Genomic DNA, 23390 nt, shown 5'->3' with positions numbered 1-23390 from the left:
GACTTCAGAAAGACTTCTAACTTGAATTTCTCCAACTAATTAATTTAAAATAAATTAATTAATTATTTCCAAGTATATGATAAGACTAAATTGGATTTTAATTCAATTACAAATTAAATTGGAATATTCTTGTTGCCATATTTCAACAGTGGACACTAGGTTCTTCTTGAGATAAAGTACATATAGGACTTCTTGCAAATGAATTTTGTTACCACAATTTAATTGAAGAGTAACATTTGCTACACCCTTTATGAGATAGGTGGAGTTATCTCCAAGAATAATCTCCAAGTTGGTCTCCTTCTCTATCATATTAGAGAGAGCTTCCTTGTAACCAGTGAAGTTCCTTGAGGCACCACTATCAATAAGCCAATTTCCCAACGAGTCCAGAGGAGAAGTAGTAGAGAGGGCCGATATCAGATAATATTCATCTTGCTTATTGTTAACAACATTAGATTCATACCTGGAGTTCCTTGCCTTCTTGTAGGGTTGACCACTTCCTTGATTGTGGTTGGAATTTCCCCGAGAGTGATTTTCATCATCGTCATGAGATGTGTCTTTTCTATTTGGACACTCCCTCGCATAGTGGCCAAATTTATTGAAAATGAAACATCTTCCTTTCCTTCCACCTTTCAATCCAACCTTTCCTTTGGATTTAGACTTGGAACTACTTCTCATTTTAGCATGAGAGGAGAAGGCGGTGGGGTTTCCTTTAAATGAAGGCATTTCCTTCTCTTACATCCTAGTCTCTTCTTGAATGCATCTCACCATCAATTCCTCAAATCCTGGAATTACATTATTGTTGAGAAGAGTGGTTCTAAATACATACCATTTGGAAGGGGGCCCTCCAAGAGTTGTGATAGTTAGTTCCCTATTAGGAATGACTCCCCCGATCGATAGAAGATCATTCTTGATCTCTGTGATCCTTAAGAAGCAGGATTTCATATCCTCATATTTTCCCTTCTTAATTCCCTTCAGCTTGTTTTTTAGGAACAAAACTTGATTTGCATCACTAACTTTGAACAATCTTACCACTCTATCATAGATCTCCTTGGAGGTGTTTAGCTCAGAAACGTAGGCCACCAAGGGCTTGTCAATAGAGTCCCGAATGATCTTCTTTGCTTTGACTTCACCCTTAGTCCACTTGTGCCTTGTAGAAACTAGTGCATTTGATGCAGGCTCAGTAATTCTACCTCTCACATAATGCAACACTTCCCGCTCTTCCAATGTCAGATTGAGAGACATCTTCCATCCGTGATAGTCAGACTTCTTAGGGAGCTTGTCTTCGATGGGGAACTGTGATGAGGAACCCATGAAGTCTAAAGACTATTCCAACAATCTTCAGTGATTTATCTTTATCTTGCTCTTGCTCTTGCTTGGTCTTTGTCTTCACCTCAGCTCAGATACCATGTTAAGTTATGGTATGTTCTATGCTTAGAGAAATTTACTTCAATTTCTTCTTATTAGCCCAATGTGAGTATAGCAACCACATTAACATAAAGTAACATGCTGATAGAACATAAATAAATCGACAGAAGACAAGCCAAGACAAGGGACAACAGATGTGGCAGCTAGCCAGGGACAAACCCCAATGTGGGGAAACTCTTTGATCAATTCTTCTATAATCTTCAATAATTTAGCAAAGAGAGAGAGAGATAGTACAAATATACAATTCTGTAATTTTATTATAGTAGCAGCAAAACCCTAACCAGCAAATTGAAAGCTAGTCAAACAAGTCAGAATTGACTTCTAATCAGCTTGGTCAATATCCCAGTCAACTCGGCATCCAATAACAAGAGTCAACCCAAAATAGTCTGAAATTATAGTCAAACTTTAGTCAATGCTGGACAGATTTGCGGTCAACCTTTTGACAGTCAAAACTGGTCAAACCTGAGGTTAGATCACCTCGATTTGTGTGAAAAAAATCTGCGGCCTACCAAGGAGAAGCATCCACACCAAATCCATAGTCAAAGACGAGTCCACACTGGTCAACGCTGGTCAAAGTATCTTTCTGCAGCCGTGGTCAAACTCGGTCAACGCAGCCCTGATCAGAAATCACTTTGTCCTTCCACACGTGTGAGAGATGCTACTCCTTTATGCGTACCCAATCAAGTAAGGAGAGAGGAGAATGTGAGATGAGAGATGAGTGAATAATTCCACAAGGTGTCTTCTATTTATATGAATTGTTGAGGTTATATGCCACACATTTTATTGTTGGCTGACCTTGACAAATTGTCAAGTATATACAAATAAATTCATATCTCCATAAATACATGTCAGAATCGGATGATTGTTAGATCAATCCTACACCTCTCAACGAGAGGAATCCAAGAAAAATATCAGGTACCATAAATAAGATGACCCACATGGATTTTGTCCCTAGTTGGAAATTTTAACATATTTGAACTTTGAGAAGTTTTAGTATCCAAATAAACAATATCTTTTACTCCTCTTTTTAATCCCTTCTTAGTAGGAAGAGGAGTTTCAACTTCCATTCCTTTCTGTGATTGGGATAAGCCACCATTTGCAAGTTTTTCAATTTCAGGCATTGATTCATGAATATAGGGTGCATAATAATTTTCTACTCTTCTTTTGAAATAATCTAGTAAGGATCATAAGACCACTTCTCCCCTTGCTGAGAATGCATCTCCTGTAACATTTGTTCTGCCTCTTTTTTTGCCTACCTATTGTTGACAATAAATGGCCCAACAAAATTGGTAAATTTAAACAAGTATCCCCTTTTTGGAGGCACAAAATGTACTTGGTCCACATTTAGACTTTTCCTAATAAATTCTAGTGCAAACAGCCTCATGGGCACAAAATATGGAAGTTTGTAAGGGGAAACTTCCACTCCATACAATCTAATCTTTGTGTAGTCTTCAAATGTAAACTAGTCTCCCACCTTTAAGTCCTTACTCAACTGCAAAAGTAATTGGGCTTTGGGTAAACTGTTGGGAGGAACATAATTTTTTATAATTTTGTAGACAACTGACATGAAAACATCAATATAATGGGAAAAACCCTCATTGTTTGGTTGTCTTCTAACAATATTAGTCCAGTTGACTACTGATTGTTTTCTCTTGTTTACATCCATGATATTTAGGACTAGGTTCATGAATTTTTCCACATGCACATACAATAAAAGGTATACTAAGAGTGAAGGGAATCTAAAACACCCTGTGATATTGAAATTCAAGAGTTTTGCATTGACAAAATGTTCCCAAAACTTTGGTATATCCAAAACTACATTGGACTACATCATTAAATGAAACATTCCTATACATTGACGATCAATGACAAAGGTCTCATCCATTCCCAAAACCCTCATAATCATTTGCAAAACTGGTCTAAAACCCTCAACAAAAGTAGCTATAGGAAACTGTGAAAGTTCTAGAGACAAAGTCTCACTTAGAGGCATAATGTATGCAGACATTTTATTATAATCCTATGTTGAAAATTTCTAGAAGGTGGATAGGAGGGTTTCATCAGAAAAGGGGGTATACTAATCAGAATGCATAAATTCCAAAGCTTGATGAATTAATAATGAACACTCTTTTTTAATGTATCTTCAATTTTTATCAATGTGGGTCTTCTCAAAAGTATGAATAATGGGTACTTGTTGGATGTGGAATTTAATTCTACATCCAAAGAGTGTTTATACTTGAAATTTGAGTACACCTATAAGGAGATAAGCCAAAAATACAATTAAAAAATAGATTTTTTCTTTTCCCTCCAAAATATTTACATGTACCTCATTTTAAATTTAAAGGATTTTGATTGCTTTACATATTATGACATGGAAATAACGTGAAATTTTCATGGGCACTTTTAGGCTAAAATTTCTTCTAATGGATTCTAAGTCCACTTCCCTTCCACATCCTTTTTCAACATATTAGTTATTTCCTTTATAATTCTACATAATTTGGGACAAACCTTCTGTGAAATTTTATTCTTGCCAAAAATATTTGAATCTCCTTGTTGTTTCGAGGAAGAGGTATATTATTAATTGCTTCAACTCATTTTGGATCAATTTTCAAACCTTATTTTGACACAATATGTCCCAACAAATTTCCTTCTCTAAGGTAAAAAATAGACTTCTTTGGACTGAGAGAGAGACCATACTTCTTGTATTTTTCAAAAGTTTGATGTAGATGCTGCAAATTTTCATCATCATATTTTGAAAATATTGTAACATCATCAAAATATATTACCACAAACTTATCATTTTCACCAACAAAATCTATGTCCATAGCTCTCTGAAAGGTTACACCTGCATTCATCAGGCCAAATGGCATTTTAGCTTACATAAATGTGCCCCATGGTGTTGTGAATGTTGTTTTCTTCTTATCATCTGGATGGAATGATATCTTATTATATCCAGAAAATTCGTCAATCATTGACATCCTTGGGGATCCAACAACTTTTTGCAGAATGTGGTCCATCATGGGAAGAGGGTAATTGTCCTTCAAAGATTCCCTATTTAGATTTCAAAAATCAATACACAATCTAATTTCCCTATTTATTTTTCTTACAGGCAATAGATTTTCTACCCACTCTGAATATCTTAATGACATAATAATCTTGGCTTGAAGTAATTTCTTAACCTCCTTCTCAATTGAAGGAAGCAACAAAGGATTAATGTGTCTAAGTTTTTTCTTATAAGGCTTGGCTCTTGGATTTAAAGGAATTTTATGTTGAATTATATTTTATCATATGTTTTCAAATATTCATAGGACCAAGAAAAAACATCATCATACTTCTTGAACAAATTAACATACCTCTCTTCATATTCTTTTGGAATAACCTTTGTCAATTTAATAAGTTTAGGTTGTTGATCAGTGCTAATATTGCAATCTTTCACATTGCAATCTGGTAGAAATCTGGTATTCTTTGGAAAATCTGCAAAGGTAATCTATTGGATAAATACCTAATGAAAACTAGTACATGATGGTCAAATCCTAACACGTACCATAGAAATGTGTGTGCAAAGTTGCACGTCCTTTTGTTTCTAGGCCCGAAGAGTGGGGTGGCCCACCCTTATTTAATATTCTTTTTATTTAAATTATCAAATCACGTGGAGAGAGAGAGAGAGAGAGAGAGAGAGAGAGAGAGAGAGAGAGAGAGAGAGAGAGAGAGAGAGAGAGAGAGAGAGAGAGAGAGAGAGAGATTGCATTTCTTATTTGAAAATAAGAAAAAGGATACTAGATACAATAGCCCCAATCTTTGAGCCATAGGTACGAGAGCACCAAACTTAAATTCATCATACCCCCGTCCTAGAATCATTATTTTCATTTGGACTCGAGTGAGGTTAGTGGATTCATATATGTTATTAAATGTGGTTCAAAATTATTTATTTCCATATTGTTTATTTTGTACAAATAATTATCGAATTAGTTTGAATTTGAATGTGTTATATTGCAGTATCGAACTATGGATGCTTACTTTACTCAACATAAATCACATACAAGTTCTAGTGGTACTTAGAGTGGATAGTTTGTATATTTTGAGGCCCATTTCATAGGGAACATTCACATGTGACACATACTTTGTATATTTTCATACATGGATAGTTTATGGATGTACATGAACATTATTTCATTTTATGGATGCTTATTATTTCAATTTATGGATGTGTTGATGGTGTTGGATATCGCCACAAACAGGTGGTCTCCCCAATGTGAAGTCTCAATTGGTCCTCACATCATTTGAAGTAGGAGCCCCATCTTGAGTATTGGCCCGGACACCATAACACAAATGTTCGTCTTGGTTTCAACGAATAACATAAGATATTATATACATAAACCTTGAACAAGCAAGTAAGTTTACATTGTGAAACATTTATTGCAATGTATAAAATGAGACTTTCACGAGGGGAGAGACAAAAAGTGAGCATATAGAAGGAAGCAACAGTAGTAACCTAAGAGAGACAGATGAGTAAAGAAACATTTGCTAGTTATCTAGCGAAATAGTTCACATAGACACAACGATAATTAAACCACATAAAACACATCATCAACAAGATAAGTATTGAGGCCACTGAAATAGTTCAATTTCCTCCAATACATATGAACACAATATATATCGCAAACATCGCAAGAATATTCATAAAAAATTTGCGATACATGCATAAAAATGTGTTGGCTCATATAGCTTCAATTATAAGGTGAAATATACAAGTACATAAATTACAATGGTGAACACTAGTTCCAATAGTGGAACATTAAGTCACTTCTTGCTTCTCCAAATAATAGTTTTCTATCCTATGCCAAGTACAAAAGCCAAGACTAACTCTCCAAAGTTTAAGCCTCCAAAATCCATTTTCTTGAGTTATGAGGTTTCTTTTATAATAAGGGGGAATGACCTTTCATATCCCCATGACTCTTGGACTTCCAATGTGTCCTTTGGACTTCCAAACAACTCTTGAACTTCTAATGGTTTTTGGACTTCTCCTAAAGACATTTTGTCCATATATGACTTAGTAAGTGACTTTTCATATTCCACGTATGACTCTTGGACTTCCACACATTACATTTTTCCCTTTTCTTGAAAATACATAATTACATTCCACATGATGATGTGGAATCACACATTGACACACATTAACTATTATGATGACACTTATACAAGTTATAGCTTGACAATGATGACATGGACTTCATGATGAGGTGGCAATGCCAAGTTGTCTTCCTTGATGCTTGATCTTGCATTCTTGATGATAAATATGGTCTTTACTTCATCTTCATGAAATATCCACTTTGTTTCTCATCTTCACCCTCCAACGGGTATTTGATCAATATCTAAATCTTCTAAGTCACCATGCAGTGTCTTTTATCTGTCTCAGTTTATGATCTACTTTAGGTTCTCATGATAGCTCTCTCGTGCTTATTCTCTACAAGTCTTTCTTCATGCTTTCTCCTTGATATTTTCTCTTTTCCATGTTTGGAAGGTACTCATGCGAATGAAAATCATTCATGATGGGGAAATATCAGCCTTAAAAACATCTATTTTATCACTATCTAGGTCATGGAATTATTTGCTCATGGTAGGCCTGTGAGAGGGTTAAAAGTAGGCTTGATTAAGAGGGTGGAGTAAAACTCATTAATGGCTGAGGAGGGTTTCACTATTCATCTTTTTGTACCATGCACTATGAGGAAGAGCTCTCCTTGGTCTAGCATAGAGAGGGAGTCGAAGGGAGAAAGTGAAAAACTTCATACTTCGTGGTTGCACCATGCGCTCCAAAGAAAAGAGAGGAAATATTAAAAGTTTAGTTTGACCAGTCAAGGGTTAGTGGGGCATCCTTCAACCTCCATTAATACACCATCCACTCAAAGGAAGAGACAAATTAGGGCTCAGGTTACATGAGTGCATTGGTAAGGAGGGAAGTTGAAAGGTTCAACCTTCAAGACTACGTTATGCAATCAAAGGAGAAGATGACTTCAAGGGGGGCGTAGTTTTACTAGTCAAAAACAAGAGGAAGCTTCCTTAAACATTACCTACTATTCAATGCTCTGTAGATGGAAAGGCTAGGAAATCTTGGATGCAGGAGCGCATTGGGAAGGAGGGGAGGTGAAAGTTTCAGCCTTCAAGATTGCACTATGTTCTCAAAGGGAAAGGAAGCTTCAAAGAGGGGGTTGTTTGACTGGTCAAAGGAAAGAGGAGGCTTCCTTCAACCTTATTTAATGTTCCTTGTTCTCTAGGGGAGTATTTTAAGCCAATTTTTGGTGCAAATCACCTTAGGGAAGGGGGAAGGATGAGGCTTCAACCTTCGAGAATGCGCCATGCACTCAAAGGAAGAGGAGGCTTGCGAGAGAGCTCAATTTTCTACAACAAGCAGCCAATATTTATTTTTAATGAACTTTTCATCATAGGCTAGCACATATTGACGCAAAAGTGGGTGATTTTCCATTTAGAGTGCACTTTTCATTGAGGAAGGCCATAAGGATGAAGCCACTTTTCTCAGGAGGGTTTTCACTACACTGGAAGGATAGGAGGATATTTTCATTGCATGTTTTGCCTCTACAAAAGGGTTGAAGAGGTCCATGCTGATAGATAAGAGTTATATATGTGTCATGTAAGGTAGAGGTGACTAAAACTCAATGAAGTTAGTCAGTATGAAAAAGAAGGGTCACGTGACTACCCTTGGGAGGATCATAATGTGCAACAGATTATAGGTAATCTTAAGAGGGACTCATTGCACAAAATTTCTGGAGTAGGATTACATCATTGATGCCTATGGATAGGTTGAGATCCAAACTCAATAAGAGGGAAAAATTCTTCACAACTTGCATTGGGATACTGGACCAAGAAGGGCTCCAAAATGGATAAGTGTAGGATCGACTGAGTAAAAGAGGGAAATGCATCTAAACATGAATCAAACTTGGATAACAAAAATAAAACCATCAATGCAATCTAGAAGAATACACATGACTCATGAATGGAAATCACACCTTGAAATGACAACAAAGTGACACTTGTTTCTAAGTGTGAGAGTTGAAATGACACATTAGGACACTTAGAACATAAGTTACAACAACTATCAAGACTGCGAAAAAATAAGAGCTAAGATATAGGAATGTGTCTAGTGCATATTGTAATGACATGTAAGACCATCTAATGCAGAAGAGTGTGCCAGAACTAACTTTGGTGATGTGCAAAGGTGTGACACATGTAGGAGTGAAAATCACAAAAGCGACACCTACAACATGAGGAAAACATAAGACGACACTTGCAAAATGTGAACGAACTTGAAAGTGACACATGCCAGAGTGAAGATAACATGAAAATACCACTTATCAAAGTAAAATAAATTCAAAATGATAGTCATGAGTATGAAAATGACACTTGTGAAAGTGAAAATGCGCAAAAGATGACATTTGAGAAAATTCACCAAAATAGAACTACTAACGCAACCAAGTTAGGGAGATTGCTGAAGATAGTGTGCATTAATTGTCATCATGAGTTTAAAATCACACAGGAATTGTCTTGATGGACCATGCTATGGTTGTTCAAGCTTTCATGAAGGAAGTGTTGTCATGAAATCATTAAGGATTGTGCATGTGAGCGCAACTGACTTGACAGTTAAAACTTGGAAGAAGACTTAAATGATTTACAAAAAACAATCAACCATGGAAGGATAGATTGTAGGATCCTCAGTAGGTTCCAAAATTCAAGTGTGAGAAAAATTTTGAAGGGTGTTAATCACAACGACAACACTTGGTGACACACTGATAGAACTCTAGTTTCTTTGTTTAGGTTTAATTGTCTAAGTGTATGGTCTCAGTCTTTCAGGAAGTATTGGTTCATCTTTCAGATTACCTTGGCTTCCCTACTTAACCTTGTTAGATATATAGTCCCCTCCATTCCCTTACTCAATTAAACACATATCAAGGTTTTCAAAATGACATTGTTTTTTTCTAGGAAAAGGGTAATGTGTGCAATGATTTTAAGATATTCAGAGTATGAGGTTCATCTCAGGTATTTCTCTACTGCCAGCAAGCCTAGACAATACCCCAACAAAGTCACTACAGGAGCACAAGAATTGCTTCATTTCTAGTGAGCCTAGATAGTACCCCACCGAAGTCACTTGCTTCACCACCCTGCATCGGAATTATTTTTCTTCTTTCGCCCTTTATTTATTTATTTAATAGGATTGTGCTTTGGATCTTATTATTTTCAATGTGGGGAAGAGGGATCTCGACTTATTAAGAGCATAGGAGGTTTCCCCTTCAGAGAATTATTTATAGACCTCTGATATTTTTTTTCTCACTAATTTATTTTCCCCTTATCCCTTCTCTATTAGACTGGATTTGCAAGAAAAACATTATTTTCTTATAATGTCAAGGTTGAGGAATGAGGATCCTAGAATAGATACAGGATTTACAGTTCGACCAAAGGCTTTCTGTCTGAGTGGATCGTATTTTCAATTCAAACATCATTGACTTTAAATATATATAAACCCAAGATAGAGAAGAGGTAACAGATTAACTAAGGATTGTTCATCATGACAATTGCCCTTTCCAAGTTTTTCCACATTGTCTTTAGCGCCAAACAAGAGCATCTTTCATGCAAAGTCTTATTGAACAAAAAAAAAATACATAAGAAAACAACAAAACAAAAGAAAAAGACAACTCTAAAGGAGTTGGAACATAAAAAAACATACAATAAGAAAACCAACAAATGCAGAAACTCGATGGAGAGCAGGATAGAGGGTGGATGCAATGCAAAGGAAACTAAATGAAACTAAGTCTACTCCTAAGCTAATCAGCTAGAAGGTCAAGGCTAAATATAATGATATTTCCAAAGTAACCATCACCATTCCTGACCTGGAACCACAAAGATATGAGAAATTAAAAGAAATATAAGGCAATATGTGATAGAAAAGATAAGAACTTTAAAAACTTGCACAAATAACTGAAGGTTTGGATTATTACCAAAAGAATTTTCCATATTGAATGATTCAGGCCAATTTTGAACTTTACCTTGTTGTTTAAAATGTAGATCATACAAACCTTATAGGATGCTTGTGAATACACATTCATTTGCACTCTTAGTTCTTGCAAACATTAAAAAGGATTGAAACTTGTTATTTGCATGGGATCTTGCCAGGTAAGATTTCTCTAACCATTCAGTGACTGGATCTTGATATTCATAATAACCACTTTGAAAACCATGGAACTTATAGGAAGATTAATTTTCAATTAATGTATTCAAATTACAATGAGAATCTTTAATTTATGATCATATTGGATTATTAACATACAAGGTTCTTGATTATCTATTAGTTCCCTTTGTATCCAATTACATGCAAAGTAAACAATAAGAAATCTTAGGGAATTCAAGGGAATTGTTGGCATTGTGAATCCAAGAAACCAATCACGATATAGTCTCAAATTGAACTCAGTACTAACACAAGGGTTTTGGTCAGTTGAATGATTGAAGCAATTACAATTATTACAGATGAGAAAATGGGCCATGAAGATTATTAGCTTCATGATATGCACAAAAGAGATAATAAGACGATTAGATTCAGAAGAGTTCAACAAAGAAAAATCCTTGAACCCAAAATATCCTTTATCTCGATTATCAAAATGACAGGCCTTGAAATGTAAAGATTTGTGAAACATGTGCTCTCCAACCCTCGTTCTAGATCAATGGGTTGACATGAAAAGGAACTAACCAAACAAGAACGTTTCATATGATAAGAAATTCTATCTTGAAGATCCACTTCAAAAAATCATGGGTCCTTTAAGAATGAACTCATAACTAGTGGATTAATGTTAAGGAAACAAATATCTGCGAAAATCTAGATCCAACATAGTTCGAAGATCTCAACAAGTTTGCGAGAACCTGACATAACCATTAGCAGGAACTTAAGTTCCTCGACTTCCTGACAGGTCTCAAAACCTTCTCATGGTGGATCATCAAATTTGGGTGGCTTCGAAAAATCGATAGATATACATGCACCACTATCATTTGATGTATCAATGAAAATAATGTCTGTTAGGCTCCTATTACAATAGGTTTCATATTTCATGATTGACTGTTTACATGCCAAATATGTCATTCTTTTCATGCTGCAAAGGTTCCATATTTCCAAGAAAAACTCAGAAAATTTAAAAAATGTAAAGAGGGTATGCCCTAAAAGAAAAATCAAAGGGCAAAAAGAATAAATTGGCCAAAGAGAAAAATAAATGAAATGAACCCCAAACAAAAGGCCAGGAAAGTGTGCTAGCTCAAATGCCACTACTATATTCCATTTTTGAAGAACTATTCCATTTTTGAAGAGTTTCACAGTTAAGGGAAGGCCAAACAACTTAATCTTGGCTTCCCTAGGTTTAAATTGCTTGTTGTAGAGATAGAGAATAAATATCTGTCCAAACTGTTTAATCTTGGCAGATCATTAGATAGGTAGAGAAACAAGGGTGCTCAACTGTTTAATCTGAGCCCCTGGCAGAAATAAGGATAGAGTTAGATAGGAGGATAGCAAAAAGAAAAGTTGAAAAGCTGGGTTTGCTAGTCTAAGTGCACCCAAACAAAAAAAGAAAAAACGTTAGGCTAAGTAGGCTGGGTAGGTAGTTTTTGAGGTTGCAGAGTGAATAAGTGTGATCAATTTTGTATTTCAAAGTGTTATTTTACTTCAGATCACAAGTGCAAGGCAATTTTCCCTTGGGGCAGCTCAAGCGAGGCATGTCTAACTTCCCCTTCTTCCTTTTCCCCAAAATCATTCACTAACTTCCCCTAAAGAGGTCAAGATCTGCTTGACATTGCTTAATTTCATCATTTTTCATATCATTTGCCTAAGTAAAGGTCTACTTCGCTTAGGAGTGCTCTTATTCATTCTACAAGTTCTATTTCCCCTTTTATAGCCTAAGATTTCTATACTTAGCGCTTTCTTCACAAAGTCCATATTAATTCCTAAATCTATTATATAAATCCCTTTTTATTTCCCCTTTCCCTATTTTTATGTTAAATATCCCCCTTATATATATCCCCTCCCTTTGGTTGAAATATAACCATAAATATGCCTTGGGAATTACTAAGTTTATTTGAAACTTAGTAAGAACCCTCGTTTTGCCTCTTTAACCGTCTTCCAATGCTTTGGATGCCTTCCGATGCATTAACAACCTTCCTCCAATTTCATTAAACCTTTTTCAAGGCATGAAAACCCTTCCGATGCTTTAAAAACCCCTTGTAATGCATATAAACCCTCCTCTGATGGAAATCCCCCCCCCTCCGACGCAATATCGTTGTCAGAGGTAATAACAATGTTGGCCCCTTTTTCATATATGCCCCCATTCTTCGTGCTCCGATGCGATATCGCTATCACATCCGAAGCAATATCACTATCGGGAGCCATTCCTATCGCATTTTCCATGTATCGGAAGCCTCATTGCTTTTTTCGCTTATCGACAGTCGCATATGTGTTAAGGCCCACCCTATGGTTCTCCTTGCACGCCAGCCGTTTGATCACCCCGCCCATCCAACGGCCCAGGTCATGTTGCATCGCTCCCATTTCGGTGGTCGCATATACATAAAGCCCCGCCCCCATGTCACCGTCGATAGCGAAACAGCGATTTAATCGCAGCCGCCCATTCGGGCCCTCAGATCAATGGTCTTCATTAAGTCGCAGCCCCATATATAGCATCGCTTATTCCAGAGCCGAAGTGTTATAGAGTGCAGCATATAAAAGTATTGGGTCCGAAAGGAGCCTTTTGCACGGCTAATTGGGAGAGCTCCAATATTCCGGAGCCGAAATACTATAGAGTGGAGTTTAATGAGTTTCGGGTCTGCAAGGGACTAGCACTGTACGCTCCATAACCGGATCCAAAAATATATAAAGAACAACTTGAAGGAGGCATCAGGCCCATAGACCCATTTCATTATAAACCCGCCGATAAGGGACCGCCGATGGGCCGGACCCGATATCCATAAAAAGAGAGCCTATAGCGCGTCGGGTCCGCGGGGTTCATTGCGTTTTGGAGGCATTGTGGTTTGGAGATCCGTCGATTGTGATATTGCAATTTGATCGCAGCCGTTGGATCTGCCCGTGCTAGATCCAACGGCCCGGATTTAATTTCCACTACAGTGTCGCTCCCGCTCCATTTTTCATTGATTTTTCTGTGTAAAGTGATTTTTCGCTTTATATAGGGAAAAAGGCATTTCTCCGTGATTTTTGTTCGGCGCCCATGCGCGCTCCTTCTCCAAGGGAAGCATGATCATTCCGCATCAATTTTTGATCGCTCCACCACAGATTGGCTCTAAACAGTAGGGTTTTTTTTCCTCAGCAAACCACCAACGTCCATTCCTCCTCTTTTTTGCAATATTTCTTCAGTTTTGGCAATATTTTGATCGGCCAAGCGCCGATACTCATCCAAAGCCCACAGAGGTGCCACCACAGCTATTTTTTGCCATAAAGTGGCAGAAAAGGGGTGATTTGACAGTTAAAGTGTATCAGTGGAGAGAAAAGGCCCCGATTCAGTGTTAAAGTGTATCAGAGTTGCGGCAAAGAGTATCAGATTAAAGAATATCAGTGGAAAACTTTAATATTGAAGCAGATGAGCAATAAAGAGCCCCAACAAAGTCAAAGAATATCAGTGATGGAATTTAAAGCCATTAAGGCTCACCAGATCAAAGTTAATGCACATAAGGCCACCCAAGGGCAGCGCTGTAGAAATCAAAGCACAGTTATAGCCAAATGAACAGCACATAGCTCAAAGGACATCATATTAACTCATTTTTGAGGCAACTACCCCAGTGCAGCAATTAGATAGATCTTTTGTGCATTTATTTCAGGATAAGTTAGGTTAAAGGCACTTATTTCCCTCAGATCTGTTTAAGATCTGCTGATTGTAGATATTTTGTGAATATTTTCTCTATATAAACTACCCTGTTCATTGTTTAAAGGGTTGGTTGGTTGATAACTCCTCTCCAGACTTGCACTGTATTTTTTGAGAGCCTCTATAATCAAAGATCGCTGGAATGCTTGGATGATGAACTGTATGTTTTGTTTTAATGGCTGAAGAGTGAACTATGGAATTCTAATGCTTCCACATGGCTCAATAAGTATTTCTTGCCTTTGTTTTCATTTTATATGTGTTTATATCACCATTGTGTCATGATCTAAGTAACAGAAAAGAAGAATAGCTTAGAATTTGCTCAGCAACACTCTATGCTCAATTCCTGTTATTTCTCCATGTTTTCCTCAGAAATAGTTATGAATATGCATACTTGAATGATCATGTTTATGTTATTTCTCTCATTTATGAATGATTGTTTAGGAATCCTTGACTGCTCCTAGATAAAGTTCATTCGCCCTCCTTCTGCTAGCTGATGAAAGATTCTTAGTTGCCTTTCATCTCTGACCTTCATTCCATCTTTTTTACAGCTTGATATTGTTCCATGTGTAGCTATCTTGCTTTGTATTCCTCTTGTGACCAAGAAAACGCACCAGCAGCCCTTATCCTTGACTCCATGCCCAATGATTTGAACTTCTTACACTTTGCAGTCCAACTCCGTTTGAAAAGCATCATCCTTCCCACCAAAACTCAAAACAAAACCCATGTACACCATAACTACCCTAAAATCATATCAAAACAAAGCTAAATTATGAAGAGAGAGCCCTCTCTAATTTCAGGTAGGCTAGAACCTGTAATCCAAAGATTGGTTTGTGGTTACCTCGGCCCTATCCCTTAAGGAGCCAAGGGACAACCTGAGTGATAACATCATTGGTGACTCCGCTGGGGAGATTTATTCAGAAAATTCCAAAAAACAAGTTAGAAGCTGGCTCCCAAGAAGAAATCACGCTATACAAGGTCAAATCCAGACCCAAATCCCCCAGCTGCTGTTGAAAATCCTAATTTAATCCCAAGGAACCTCAGGAAGCTAGAGCGAAGAGAAGATTTTGTTGATTATAGTCCTGAAACAGTTCAGCCAAGCTGTGTTCCAACCCCTGTCAAAGTTTTATTTCGTTCAGCCCCCACTTCCCCTAGTTCATCATCCACCTCTCAAAGCACCTTTTCCACTCCTCCATTCACTACACATACTCCTCCTATTACCACTGTTGTTACTACTGTTCCAGTCGTTCCATTTCTTCCTATTGTTCCACTTATACCTGTAAATATGGCTAATAGATATGCACCCTTACAGTTGCCTGCAAATCCAGGGGCTATGCCTCAGGATTATCAAACCAAAATCACATATTTTGATGGTACTGGTTCTAACACTTCCCTGCAACATACCAAGAAAATGCAGGACTATTTTGAGAGTTATGAAATAGATGATGATCATGTAAGAATGAAGATTTTTGTCCAAAGTTTAACAGGTGATGTAAGGCCCTGGTTTAGAGCTCTCCCTGCAAATTCCATAGCTAACCCAGAGGCCCTTTACCAAACATTTCTTAACAGATGGGAGAAAAAGAAAGATCCACTGCACATATTATTTGAGTATGACACTATCAAAATAGGTCCTCAAGAAACTGTCTTAGACTATTGTGCTAGGTTCAACAATGTTTACAATGCTATTCCACAGAACCTTAGACCTCCACCTGATCTAGCTTTATACAAATTCCCTGATGGATTTGATTCTGACATGGCATATCAATTGAGGGAAAGAGCCCCTCAAAGCTTAGCAGACATGCAGAATGTAGCTGTTAGTGTGGAGGCAAATCTGATTGCCAAACGAAATAGAGCAAGAGCTGAGAGAAGAACTACTTTTAAAGATGAAACTTCAGTTTTTGAGCAAAAATTGGATACAATCATCAATCGTGTGGACAATATTGGAGATAGAGTGGGAACTATTGAGAGAAAATCATCATGGGAAGGACAACAAGCTAATACTATCAGAAGCCCAAATTTTAGAAAAAATCAAAACCCAAATGTTGGAAGGGCTAGTCCTGACCATGATATAAGACCTCCTTTTCATGAAAACTATGCTGAAGCATCCACATCTAGTGAGCCAACCGATGACTCTCACATAAACTTGATGGGTTTGAAAAATGAACAACATGTTTTTCTAACCCAAGAAGACCAAGATGATCATGATATAAATCAATTTCAAACCAAGTCTGGAGAGTCATTTGACTTCAAAGAAGGCTATGATTCAGTTGTCTACGAAGTCCATAAACAATACAAATTGAGAACAAGAACCATTGATGTGTCTGATCCCATCAAGCCAAAGGATGCCAAACAGCCTAAGAAAATAAAAGACGAGACTGTTATTACAGAACCTTCTGAAAAAACAGTCCCAAATCCAAAAGAAGTGACTGTGGAAGATATAACAGATATATCAGACATTCGGACCTTTAAAGATCAGCCTTGTGTATCCTCTTCCTCAAAAGACAATGTAAACAGCACTCCTAAAAGCCTTCCCAAAACAGAAAAATCTCAAGAAATCGCTGAAAATCAAGAGAAAAACAATGAAACTCCAATTGAAAAGGGAAAATCTACCAGTCATAACACTAAAACTCAATCAGAGAAGTCCTTTGATTTAGAGGCAGAAATTGGTAAACTAAAGATATCTATCCCTCTCTCTGAGCTTGCTAAACATGATGTATATAGACAGCAAATCAAGAGATCGCTGCAAATGCCAGAGAACAGGGATGATGTTAATGTCTTAGATGATCAACCTGAATTACTTTTTGGTCCTGAAGTTGATGGCAAATCAGCAAATGGAGTTGTTTTACCCTTTTATGTGAGTTTTCACATCCATGATAAAGTATTGCACAATGCCATGTTTGATTCAGGCGCCTCACACAACCTTATGCCCAAAGCTGTAATGGAGAAGCTAAACCTTGATGTAACAAGACCTTACAAAGACTTATTCTCCTTTGACTCAAGCCAGGTCAAGTGTTTAGGCTTAATCAAAGACTTATGTGTGTCTTTAGTCCAATACCTGAACAAAACAATCTTAATGGACGTGGTGGTAGCTGACATTCCACCAAAGTATGGTATGCTCTTATCAAGATCTTGGGGAGAAAAACTCCAAGGATCTTTGCAATTAGACCTCTCCTATGCCACTATTTCAGTCTTTGGGCAACCAAAGAGATTATATAGAGAAACATTGATGAAATATGTGGTAAGCAGTGAGGAAAAGCCCTAAAAATTTCCTATCTATTCAATCCATTCTGATATGGATTATTTCATCTTGTTTAATGATGATAGCTATCCTCCAACTGATGATAAGCCTTTGGCTTTAGAACAAGTGTTGTGGAGGTAAATCCTCTCTGCGGACAGAGACGATCCCTACTAGCCCAGACCGGGTCTAGCAACAATCACACAATGCTATCATGCAAGTCCCTAATTGCAAATACAAAGTGGATGGTGAGAACTTACTTGGATTCCAACACTAGTGTTCATAGAAGAGACGTCGCCCTCGTTCCTTTGCCTTGGCTGGTCATGATCCCCACGATCTCCGTGATTGGACACTTGCACATGCAAAGAACAACACGAAAAAAAGCATAAAATCTAGTAGATGCAATTATATATCAGTCAGAAAAGATATAACTGAACATCAAACATAAGACAATGAGAGTGGAACCATAATGATAGTCATCTATTATTAATAAATAACAAAGAAGAATACAACCATTGTTCTGACATCAAATCCTCCTTTGGCTGGGTAGTCAGCTACACAAGTCTTGCAAAGCTTGTTGGGATGAGGAACAAGCCTCTCTCTCTTTGGGTGACAAGAATCTCCTTACTTAGATTTAGCCTTATGGGTGCAAAGAAGGCTCTTGCAGCTTCAAACTCTCTATCACTATGCTGGAACTAGAACTACTGTAACTATGACTATTGTGACTAGCTTGTTCAAGGCATAGAGGCAAGCTTTCATAGATAGAGAAGAAAGAGATAGGATCAACCAAATTATTCATGGGATTGGCTTTATCACTTGGAAACTTCCATGAAAGGTGGCAAGCCACTTTCCCTTCTATGGAGATTCGAAGCCAAACCATCCTAGCTCAACATAGATTCAGTTGGTGAATGGGTTGAAGAGAACCTTCGGGAACGTGTTGGTTAAAAACTTTATTAAATTCGGTTGGCGCGAGTGCGACTCTGAGACAAAGCACCAATGGCGCGCCCTCTTTAGAGGATTTCCCTCATTGGCGCGGGCAGTGAACTGTGGACCCACGCTAATGCAAAAAGAGTTGTTTTCATGGGTATTGTGCAGGAGATGTCTTCAGGGCAAATGAAGCTCACACTTAGAGGAATATGATGCAAGTGGTTTCAGGTCATGTCACTTCTCACAGGTCCCGGAATGAGTCCTCCAGTGTGCGGGTGAGGGGTAACAGGGACGGTGACAAACAGTGACAAATTACTGTGTAACAGATGCCCCCTAAAGCATGAGGCCCGAGAGAGAGAGGGGTGAAATGCTTTACAAGAACATGTGTGACTGAAAACACGGATGTTATGAAACCAACTCACAAAAAGATAGAAAAGAGAGATCCACGCCTTAGAATTCAGCCTCTTCGAGGGGGCAACCTCCTTTACATTACATAAATGAACAATTCTTGGATGATACAAATGAAAAAACCTCCTTTCTATATATAGGAGTCTAAGGAGTCACAATATAATCCAGCCGACCTAACAATAATAATATAAAGCCACAAAAATAACAATAGAGGGATTCTATGGGGCACAGAAATAACAATATGGGGGTAATAGGGGCACAACAATATAAATAAGGGGTATAACTACAATAGTAATGGGGTAATCACTAGTATTATAGGGACCCAACATGCCCCTCTCCTTCAAAAAAGTTTTGTCCTCAACGCTTGAGCAGTTCTGGATACTTCTGCATAAAATTCTCATCCTCCCATGTGGAATCTTCAGCGGATAAGTTCTTCCACTTGATAAGATACTCTGAAATTGATCGATTTCGTAGCTATCGAGTTCTTGTTTCTGTGACTGCTTCCGGTTCCAATATAAATTTATCTTCGTCAAGTTCTGGCAATATTGTTTGAACTGAGAGCTTGTCGCCTATAACCTTCTTTAAACATGAAACATGGAAAACTGGGTGCAATCGAGAAGCTGCAGGAAGCTCCAATTTGTATGCCATAGTACCAATCTTTTCCAACACCTTGTACGGACCATAATACTTTGGTGATAATTTATTATCCTTCTTAGCTTGCTTTAGGGACATTTTCTTATATGGTTGTAGCCGTAGGAATACCCAATCACCTACATCAAAACTTCTTTCACTGCGATGTTGATCTGCCTGTTGTTTCATTCTATTTTGTGCCAACACGAGGTTATCCTTTAAGAGTTGGAGGACTTGTTGTTGATGTTCGATGTGATGTTCCACTGCCTGAACTTAGAATTTTCTCTTAAATATGATGTGATGGATGGTGGTTGATACCCATAAAGTGCCATAAATGGGGTCATTTTTGTTGCTGTATGGAAGGAAGTGTTATACCACCATTCAGCCAGAGGCAACCATTTGACCCATTGTGTCTGTTTATCAGATACAAAGCAACGAAGATATCCTTCCAAACATTTGTTTACTATCTCAGTTTGCCCATCAGATTGAGGATGATAAGATGAGCTATGAGCTAACTGAGTACCAAGACAAGAAAATAATTCTGTCCAAAAATTTCCAGTGAAAATGGGATCTCTGTCACTTACAATAATCTTTGGGTTTCCATGTAGCTTTTGAACTGTTTCCATAAATGCAGTAGAAACTGTACTGGCTTTAAATGGATGTGATAATGCACAAAAGTGTGCATACTTGGTAAGTCTGTCAACTACCACCATGATGACACTCTTTCCCTCAGACTTGGGTAAACCTGTGATAAAATCCATTGAAACCTCCTCCCAACGTTGGCTTGGAATGGATAAAGGTTGTAATAGACCCGGTGTCTTAATTGTTTCAACTTTATTTTGTTGGCAAACCAAACATTCCGCCACAAACTTTTGAATATCTGATTTAAGGCCATCCCAAAAAATTCCTTCTTAACCCTGTGGTAAGTTTTTAAAAATCCTGAGTGCCCTCCTAAGGGAGAAGTGTGCAATTCCATAAGAATCTTTTGTTTTAGCTGGGAATTCTTACAGAGGTATAAGCGATCTTTGTACCATAACGAATCATTTTGCCAGCTAAATGTATCAGAAGTACTGGAATCTTGTTGTAGCTTTCGAATAAGTGCCCACACTTCTTCGTCATTCTTCCATTCCTCCTTTGCTTCGTTTATCCAATCTGGTTGGATAATAGAAATGGCACACAACAATGCTTCCACATCCTCATCCTTTCTTGAGAGTGCATCTGCCACCACATTTTGCTTCCCTTTTTTGTAGATGATTTCAAAGTCATAACCCAACATCTTTGTGACCCACTTTTGTTGCTCTTCAGAGGATAATCTTTGTTCTAAAAAGTATTTAAGGCTATCATGATCCGTTTTTACCTTGAAGTGTCTTCCCATTAGGTAGGGTCGCCATTTCTTAAGTGCATGGAGTATTGCCAACATTTCCTTCTCATAAATAGCTTTGCTTAAAAACTTTCCCTTGATTGGACGACTTTCAAAAGCAATGGGTCTTTCATCTTGCATTAGAACAGCACCAATTCCATTTCCTGAAGCATCACATTCCACAATAAAGGTTTTTGTGAAGTCCGGTGTAGCTAAGACCGGTGCTTGGCACATTGCCTCTTTAAGATGTTCAAAGGCCTTTGTTGCTTCCGGAGTCCATGAAAATGAATCTTTCTTCAATAATGTTGTTAGAGGTGCTGCTATTCTCCCATAATTCTTAACAAACTTGCGATAATACCCTGTCAACCCAAGAAATCCTCGCAGATGCTTTATGGATGTGGGGATTTTCCATTCCTTAATGGCTTTAATTTTGCTAGGGTCTACCTTAACTCCTTCATGAGATACAATATGACCCAAATATTCCACCTCCTGGACTCCAAAGAAACATTTGGATCTTTTTGCATATAATTGTTTCTCCTCCAATAGTTGTAGCACCTTGTCAACATGTTCAACATGATCCTTCCAAGACTTGCTGTAGATTAGTATATCATCAAAAAATACTAACACAAATTTTCTAAGGAATGGTTTGAAAATTGAATTCATCAAACCTTGAAATGTTGAAGGTGCATTGGTAAGGCCAAAAGGCATGACCAAAAATTCATAATGACCCTCATGAGTTCTAAATGCCGTTTTCGGAATGTCTTCAATCTTCATTCTGATTTGATGATATCCCGAACGAAGATCCAACTTGGTGAAGTAAATTGATCCATGCAATTCATCCAGTAATTCATCAATGACAGGAATGGGGAACTTATCTTTAATAGTGAGCTTGTTGAGCTCCCTATAATCTGGACACATGCGCCATGATCCATCCTTCTTGTGCACCAATACTACTGGAGCTGAGAAAGAACTTTGACTCGGTTGAATTATACCAGCCTCTAGCATTTCTGCAACCATACGTTCAATTTCACTTTTTTGGACATATGGATATCTGTACGGCCTGATGTTTGGAGGAACACTTCCTGGAATCAGATGAATAGCATGATCATGATCACGCATAGGTGGGAGACCTTTGGGAGTCTCAAATACCTTGGAATGATTGTCCAGGACTTTTTGGAGATCTGGAGAAATAGATGATTCCAATGTGGAAACATCTAGCGAACATAATTGTGCAATTACACCTCTTTGCTCCTTTTTTAGAAGCTTTGTCATGCCATTAGAGCTGATTATCTTTCCTGGTTTCCCTGCAATACCCCTTAATTCAACTTCCTTTCCTTCCACAGAAAATTTCATGAAAAGTTCTTGAAAATTAAAAGCTATTGTACCCAAGGATTGTAGCCATTGGACTCCTAGTACAACATCAGCACCTCCCATTGGAATGGAAAGCATTGGGCTAGTCAATACATATTCTCCCATGGATAGCTTGATATTATGGCACTTTCCAGAACAATTTATTGTTCCTCCATTTGCAATCATCACTTGACACTCTGGTGCTGGATATAGGAAGCAATTCAATTCTTTTGCTACCCTACAATGAATAAAATTGTGGGTGCTTCCTGAATCAATCAACACTATTACCTTTTTCTTCTTGATTTGTCCTTCTATCTTGATGGTTTGAGGAGTGGTAATTCCCGCCAATGCATTACAAGATATGGTCGGATTTATTTGTTCTTCATCTAGGCTTTGTTCCTGGAATATATCCTCTTCTTTTGACCTTTCTTGCTCCTTTTCTTCTTCCTCTTCACAATCTATGTAGAATAATTTCTTCTCAGCACACTTATGACCTTTTGTGTATTTGCTATCACAATTGTAACAAAGCCCTTTTGCTCTTTTTCTTCCAATTTTGTGGTGTCAACCTTGTAGGTTGTGGAAGACTATGGGCAACAACACTTCCATCTTTATAGTTGTGAATGGTATGCTTCCTAGTTGCCATAATTTTGCTTTCCATTTTTCTTGCTAACCTGAATGCCTTCTCTAATGAATCAGGTTCCCAAAGGCGCACATCATGTTGGATATTATCCTTTAAAGACCCTATGAACACATCAATCCTATGCTCCTCTGGAATATCTTTTACCCTTATGTTCAATTTTTGGAACTCCTCAATGTGCTCCATTATTGAACCCTTTTGTTTGAGACTTATCAATTGGCTAAAAAAAGTGTTGCTTTTTGTATCCTCATAATGTGCTATCAATTCTTCCGTAAAAATTGCCCAAGTGATAAATTGTTTACGAGAACAAAGCCATTGATACCATACAAACTGATTTGGTTCCAAATATAAAGTTGCCATACGTACCTTTTGTGTGTTTTGCACATTATTGAGATCGAAGAATTGCTCCATCTGTAATATCCATGTGGCGGGATCCTTGCCATCAAACTTCCTCATATCGATTTTTGGAACATGGTGAGTCTTCGATCCAACATTAGAGTCTATGGAATCATG

The sequence above is a fragment of the Pinus tabuliformis genome, chromosome 3_2 (assembly GCF_031772625.1).
Source record: "Pinus tabuliformis cultivar Carrire ecotype Pingquan chromosome 3_2, CPIR1, whole genome shotgun sequence".
Taxonomy (NCBI): Eukaryota; Viridiplantae; Streptophyta; class Pinopsida; order Pinales; family Pinaceae; genus Pinus; species Pinus tabuliformis.
This window is presented reverse-complemented; position numbering follows the sequence as displayed.